Here is a 6,906-nt window from a genome sequence, read left to right as displayed (position 1 = left end):
GACATCTATAATCAAATACAAGCATAAAATTGAAGAACTAAAAAATACTGGAAAGAAAAAACTGCTTAGCCCTAGCTCTTGAGCTAGGAGGATTTGGTCTGTGGAAACAGGGAGGGCCAGCAACCTGTCCCAGCCCAAAAGAAAACAGACTCTGAGGTAGATAACTGATCACACACAGTTGACCACACAAGTACACAGTTTTGTCTGGGTACACTTAATTTACCATTGCTTTTCAAACGTATGCAACTGTCTTAATAAAAGAGCTTCAATAACAGTGAATTATCTTCTATGTACTACAGGAGAAATAACTGTGTATTTATGAATCAGGAATTGCATGGTTTCAAAATTGGTTTCTCTTTACACTTAACACTTGTAGCGATGATGTAAAGTGTGGCACTGCTTGGATCCAAATCTTCCTTCCTGCTTGTTTGTTTGTTGGTGTGTGTCCATACATCAATTAAAATTATAAAACCTAAATGCAAAGGTACAAAAAAGGCACATTCTTCTAACCGCAAACTGGTCCGGCAAAAATAAAGAGCACAGAAGATAGGACGCTGAGAGAAGGTGGAGCTATTGGTTACTGGCCCTTTGGTCTTTGGTGAAGTTACCTTTAAAAGTGCCAAGTAATTTTGATTTCTCAAATTTATGTAATAGAGAGAGCTAGTAGCCAATCATTTTGCTTCTATTCCTACCTCAGCTTATGTTTGAAGATAAAATCCTTACTTTTAGCTTTTGCCATTTAGTTGCAATAGCAACGATTTTCGGTTTGCCAGGTCTCAGGCGTAGTTCTCAGTCTAAAGCACTATCATTAGTATAAAGGAAGGACAAAACATCCGGTGACTCCCCGCCCCCACCCCCAATGCTACCTACACTAAATCTAGAACATCGAGTTAGTTTTTTTTTTTCCTGAAAAAAGGCAAAAAAGACTTTACATTGCATCATACAGCAGATACCCTAAATCAGTCAAACTGTCAGAGGAAACTGTTGGCGAACAGCCTTACGAACAAGTTACCCTATTAAAAGTTCCCCAGTCAGAAAATGTGTTTCACACAAAACATTTTCCCTTCTTGCATTTCACTACCTTACACATTATGCGAAAAATCATTAAAAACACCTACTACATAGTTAAAAAAGCCAAAATTTCAGCAACTTTTATAGACTACCTTTTAAAAGCCCTATGCTGCTGTTTTACAAGGCATAACAGACCAGCTCATTTGGTCAAAGCGTTCTACATTAGTTTGAACTAACTTTTACTGAAACAGCTACAGCATCAAAGGAGGTAAGGCCAATTGGAATTCATAGAAAAGGAGAAGACACTTCACACTACGTTGAAAGAAAAATGGAAAAGCTAAGAAGAGAGACGCGGAGGGCAACACTGGATACAGCGACACTCACACTCGCAAGCACGGAACACCATGGGGGAAGTCGGACTACTTAAACGTCAGAGCCCACTGCATACAGCTGAAAAAAACGCAAATTAAACACAAAGTGGACAAAAACCACAAAAATCCGGTCATGCACTTGGATAAGTCTTCATGGTCTTTGTGCATACCCAGAAAATTGAAGTTTTCTTTTTCTTTTCTTTTTTCTTACTTTTTTTTCTCTTTTTTCCTTTTTTTTTTTTTGCATCGTAACATTTGATAAAAATCTTTTATGTTTTTTTTTTTTTACTAAAATATACCTGTTCAGGGGAACAGCTACTAGACTAATTTAAGGGTTTTATGCACCTTATAGAACTTAGAGCAAAAATAGTTTTAGTTGATTTCATTATAAATAACGTCAAGAACCTGTGCTGTCAATAATTTCCTAAAGCACAATTGATCAGAAAAATCCACGATTGTTCAGCCTCACACCCGTCTTCAGGTAAGAACGGCCTTCTGTACATCTCACAGTTACTTATTAGGTTGAAAGGAATATGGTGAATGGTCATTAGACGTCTCGACAGCCACCTGCTGCTGTCACTTGCTTCCTCAACGGGAACGGCTGTCGTCTGCACGTGTGTGTACTGCGGCAAATAAGCCCCTTGCACAGCTGATGTCGCAGGCATGTATGTTCCGGTGCTGCCTAGTGACAGATGACTCATCTGCTGGGCCGGAGGGCTGATCATAGACGCGGGCTGTAGTGACATGGTGTGCTCCATCGAGGGAGTTAACACGGCCCCGGGGTGCTGTAGGATATAGGGTTGAGGTTGCATCCAAGAAGGACTTTACACCTTGATAGCAGAGCCCGATACCTGTTTTCTCTGGTTTCCTTTGCCACCTGGTAGGCAGATACAGGAGATGCAATATAGGGTATAAGAGAAGTGTGAGGGATCATTCGGTTTGTAGCAATACTGTATGGTGAAGGGTAAAATCCGTCCTGTAGAGCAGCTGTGGTTGGGTCATAAGTAAGTGTCATTCCAGCCCCTCCTTCTTGATGCCAAGGTCTTCCATTAGGGATGTATTTGTTTGGGTTCTGCCTCTTCTTCTGTCCTCCTTCCGCAAACTGACACAACAAAGGTTCCGTAGGAGGAGAACCGCCAGGTGGTGTCTTAATGAATTTTCCATTAAAATCACCAATAACGCTTCACACTTCTCTGTTGATTCCATCCCAGCAAAGCCAACACCACGACTTGTGCCACTGGAATCTCGTAGTATCCTTGTAGAAATAACCTGTCCAAATGGTTTGAGCACATTTTCAAGTTCTTGCTCATCCATGGATAGTGGCAGATTAGAAATGTATAGGTTAGTAGGATCTTGTTCCTGCTGCTTTGCCATTTGAGCTTGAACCCCACTAGCCTTCAGGCCAGACACAGCTTTCTGGGCTGCTGCAGGACTGTCAAAGTCGACAAAACCATAACCTTTGCATTTGTTTGTTGTCTTATCCAAGATTGCTTTCGTGGAGACGATCTTCCCATATGGCTGACACGGCTTCACCAGGTCCTGGCCTGTGGTGTTGGGAAGCAGCCCTCGGATACAGAGGTTCGTTTTGCTCAGCGGGCCCCATTCTGAGTTGCTACTGCTGCTGCTGCTGTTATTACTGCTGGTGGTGCTGGGGCTGGCAGGGGCCCTGGGGTGCGCTGGGACCAGAGACTGCGGCTTGCGAGAGGGTGTCCTGCAGTTGCTGCTGCCCCCGGGGTTGCCGCTGCTGCTGGGGAAGATCATCTGTGCAGGCGCCGGCGGCGGGCGCGGGCGGTGGGGTGGGCGCGGGCGGCGGGCGCGGGCGCAGGGCAGCCTCGCCGCGAGGGGGAGGGCGCAGGAGGGGCCGGCCCGGCCGCGGCGCTCTGGAAACTCCCTCTCGCCGGGAGGCGGCAGCCGGCGGGGGCTGCAGCTCGGGGCTGAATTCTCCTCCGCCCTCGACCTCCGGACTTGCCTACAAGTGCGGCGCGACGGCGGCGGCGGGCGAGACTCGGGCAGCTCTGGCGGCCGCCGCCCTGCGTGCCATGGATGAGAGTTCGCGCGCGGAGCTGGCTGCGCCGCGGACTCCCCCGGCGGCAGCGGAGGAGCAGCGCCGCCGCGTCCCCACCTACCGCGGCCTCAACCACCGCCCGGAGCTGCACACACTTTTTTTAAATGTCAGTTTTAATGTAAATAAACAGTAGATCCCACCTTTAAAAAAAAAAAAGAAAGAAATAAAGAAAGCCAGTATGCTAACTAAAAACCAGAAGTAGTAAAAACTGTAATAATAGTTGAGATACAAAATTTTAAAATCTAACATGTTACATTAAAACCATAAAATGGGGGGAAAAGAGTAAAAACTCTGAGCTTTAGAATGTATTCAAATTGAACTATCATTATGTTGAAAGTAGAAAATTAAGTTGCTATCCTTAAGTAGAGAGTCATCAAACCAAAAGGGAAGAAAACAAGAGAAGGAATAGAGAGGAACCACAAAAACAGAGAGAAACAACAAAACGGCAGTAAGTACCTACCTACTAATAACTAGCTTAAATGTAAAAAAACTAAATACTTTGAAAGACACAAAGTGCCTGAATAGATTCCAAACAACAAGACCCCGGCACGCAGGGCAGGGGGCGGGGTGGGGGGGGGGAGCCGCGCGGGGGGAGGGGCTCAGTTGGGTAAGCATCAGATTTCCTGGTTTCAGCTCAGGTCATGATCTCAGGGTACTGGGATCAAGCCCTGCATCAGGCTCTGGCTGGGGGTGGGGTATTCTGCTGGGATTCTCTCCCTCCTTCTCTGTCCCTCTCCCTGCTTTCTCTACCTCTCTCTAAAATAAATAAATAAATCCTTAAAAACAACAACAATAAGACCCATCGATATGCTGCCGAAGGGAGACTCACTTCCGATGTGAGGACTCACACCAAATGAAAGCCAAGAAATGGAAAAGGATGCAAACTGAAAATAAAACAATGAAGAAGGGTGCTTCATGCAAATGGAAACAAACAAACAAAAAAAGCTGGGATAGTTATTACTTCTATCAGACAAAACAGACTTTAAAACAAAGACTGCAATAAAAGACAAAGGTAGGTATTACAGAAGGATACTGGAGTCAACCCCGCAAGAAGAAATATTTACAAAATTTGTAAATATTCACGAACACAATATAGAGAGCAAATAATACCATTATCTAAATGGAAAAACTGAGGGGCACCTGGGTGGCTCAGTCAGTTAAGCAGCTGCCTTTGGCTCAAGTCATGATCCCAGGTTTCTGGGATACAGCCCAGCATGGGGCTTCCTGCTCAGCAGGGAGTCTGCTTCTCCCTCTCTCTCTGCTCCCTCCCTGCCCCCCGTTCATGCTCTCCTATCAGTCTCATTCAAGCGCTCTCTCTCAAATTAATAAAATCTATTTAATAAAAAGAAAAATAAACAAATAAGTGGAAAAAGTATAGCAATGCAATAGTGGGAGACTTTAATGCCCCACTTACATCAATGGATAGATCATCCAGTCAAAAAATCAATAAGGAAACAATGGCTTTCACACATCAGTTCACAAAAACTTGTTAACATATACAGAAAATTCCATCCAACAGAAGAATACAGTTTATCCGAAAAGATAAAATTCACAAAACTTTAGCCAGACTTACCAACCAAAAAAGAGGGCTCAAATAAAGCCAGAAATGAAAGAGGACTTAGAACGGATACCAAGGATATAAAAAGGATCATTAGAGACCACTGTGAACAACTACACACCAGCAAACTGGACATCCTACAAGAAATGCATAAATTCCTAAAAACATAAAATCTCCCAAGACTGAATCAAGAAGAAACAGAAAATCTGAACGGACTAATTATGGGTAAGGAGATTGAATTTGTAATCAAAAACCTCCTAACAAACCAAAGTCCAGGCAGGGCCTGACAACTTCACTGGTGAATTCTAGCAAACATTCAAAGATTTAATATCTACCCTTCTCACACATTTCCCAAAAAACTGAAAAGGAGGGAACATTTCCAAACTCATTTTTAATACCAAAACTAGACAAGGACACCACACAAACAAAAAGAAAATTCCCAGCCGATATCCCTGGTGAAGACTGATGTAAAAATCCTCAATAAAATATCAGCAAAACAAATTCAACAACACGTTAAAAGAACCATACACCACGATTAAGTGGGATTTTATTCCAGGGATGCAAAGATTGTTCAACATTCCCAAAACAACGAGAGACACCGCTATTAGCAAAATGATAAAAATATTATGATCTTCTCAATAGATGCAGATAAATATTTGACAAATTCAACATCCATTCATAAGAACTTTTAACAAAGTGTGTACAGAGGGAAAACAGTTGCACATGATAAAGGCCATATATATGACAAGCCCACAGTTAACATCATACTCAACAGCAAAAAGCTGATTTTTTTAACATGAGGAATACAGAGTGACTACATGGCTCAGTCGATAAAGTGTCCAACTCCTAATCTGGGCTCAAGTTATAATCTTTTTTTTTTTTTTTTCCAAGATTTTATTTATTCACCCGACAGAGAGAGATCACAAGCAGGCAGAGAGGCAGGCAGAGAGAGAGGAGGAAGCAGGCTCCCCACTGAGCAGAGAGCCCGATGCGGGGCCCGATCCCAGGACTCCGAGACCATGACCTGAGCCGAAGGCAGCGGCTTAACCCACCGAGCCACCCAGGCACCCCTCAAGTTATAATCTTGGAGTCATGAGCTGGAGCCCTATGTTTGGCTCCGTGCTTGGCTGAGAGTCTGCTTGAAATTCTCTTCCTCTCTCTCTGCCCCTCCCCCAGCTCATGCTCTCACGCTCTAAAATAAATAAATAAATCTTTTTAAAAGATGGGGGTACCTGGGTGGCTCAGTGAGTTAAGCGTCTGCCTCCAGCTCAGGTCATGGTCTCGGGGTCTTAGGATCGAACTCTTCATCAGGCGCTCTACTCAGTGGGGAGTCTGCTTATCCCTCTCCTTGTCCCTCTCCCTCTGTGCCCTATCTCCTTCTCTCGCTCTAAAACAAATAAAATCTTAAAAAAAAAAAAAAAAAAAGATGAGAAACACAATGATGCCCAATCACCACTAGTACTGGAAGTTCTGGCCAGAACAATTACATGTGAGAAAGAAATAAAGGTCATCCAAATTGGAAAATGAAAGTGTAACCATTTGCAAACCCTTCATATATAGAAAACCCTAGAGGGGTGCCTGGGAGGCTTAGTCTGTTAAGCTGCTGCCTTTGGCTCAGGTCATGATCCCAGAATCCTGGGATTGAGTCCCTCATTGGGCTGCCCAATGAGTGGGGGAAGGGGGTATGCTTCTCTCTCCCTCTGCCCCTCACGTGGCTCACGTTCGTGCTCTCTCTCTCTTCCCCCGCCTCCCTCCCTCAAATAAATTAATAAAATCTTGGGGGAAAAAAAAAAAAAAAACAACCACCCTGAAGACTCTACCAAAAACCTGTCAGAATTAGTAAGTGAAATCAGTAACACTGCATTTTTATACACCAACAAACTACCAGAAAGAGAAATTAA

The 6,906-nt window shown here is 43.9% G+C and overlaps 1 pseudogene; it reads right to left on the bottom strand.

The window, feature by feature from the left end:
* Positions 1-1,865: 1,865 nt before the first annotated feature.
* LOC116863678 lies at positions 1,866-3,143 on the bottom strand (annotated as a pseudogene).
* Between the last annotated feature and the right edge of the window lie 3,763 nt (positions 3,144-6,906).

Source organism: Lontra canadensis, unplaced genomic scaffold (genome assembly GCF_010015895.1).
Source record: "Lontra canadensis isolate GAN:19392208 unplaced genomic scaffold, GSC_riverotter_1.0 scaffold2212, whole genome shotgun sequence".
NCBI lineage: Eukaryota > Metazoa > Chordata > Mammalia > Carnivora > Mustelidae > Lontra > Lontra canadensis.
The sequence above is the reverse complement of the archived record's forward strand: the minus strand, read 5'-3'. Positions and strand labels throughout refer to the sequence as shown.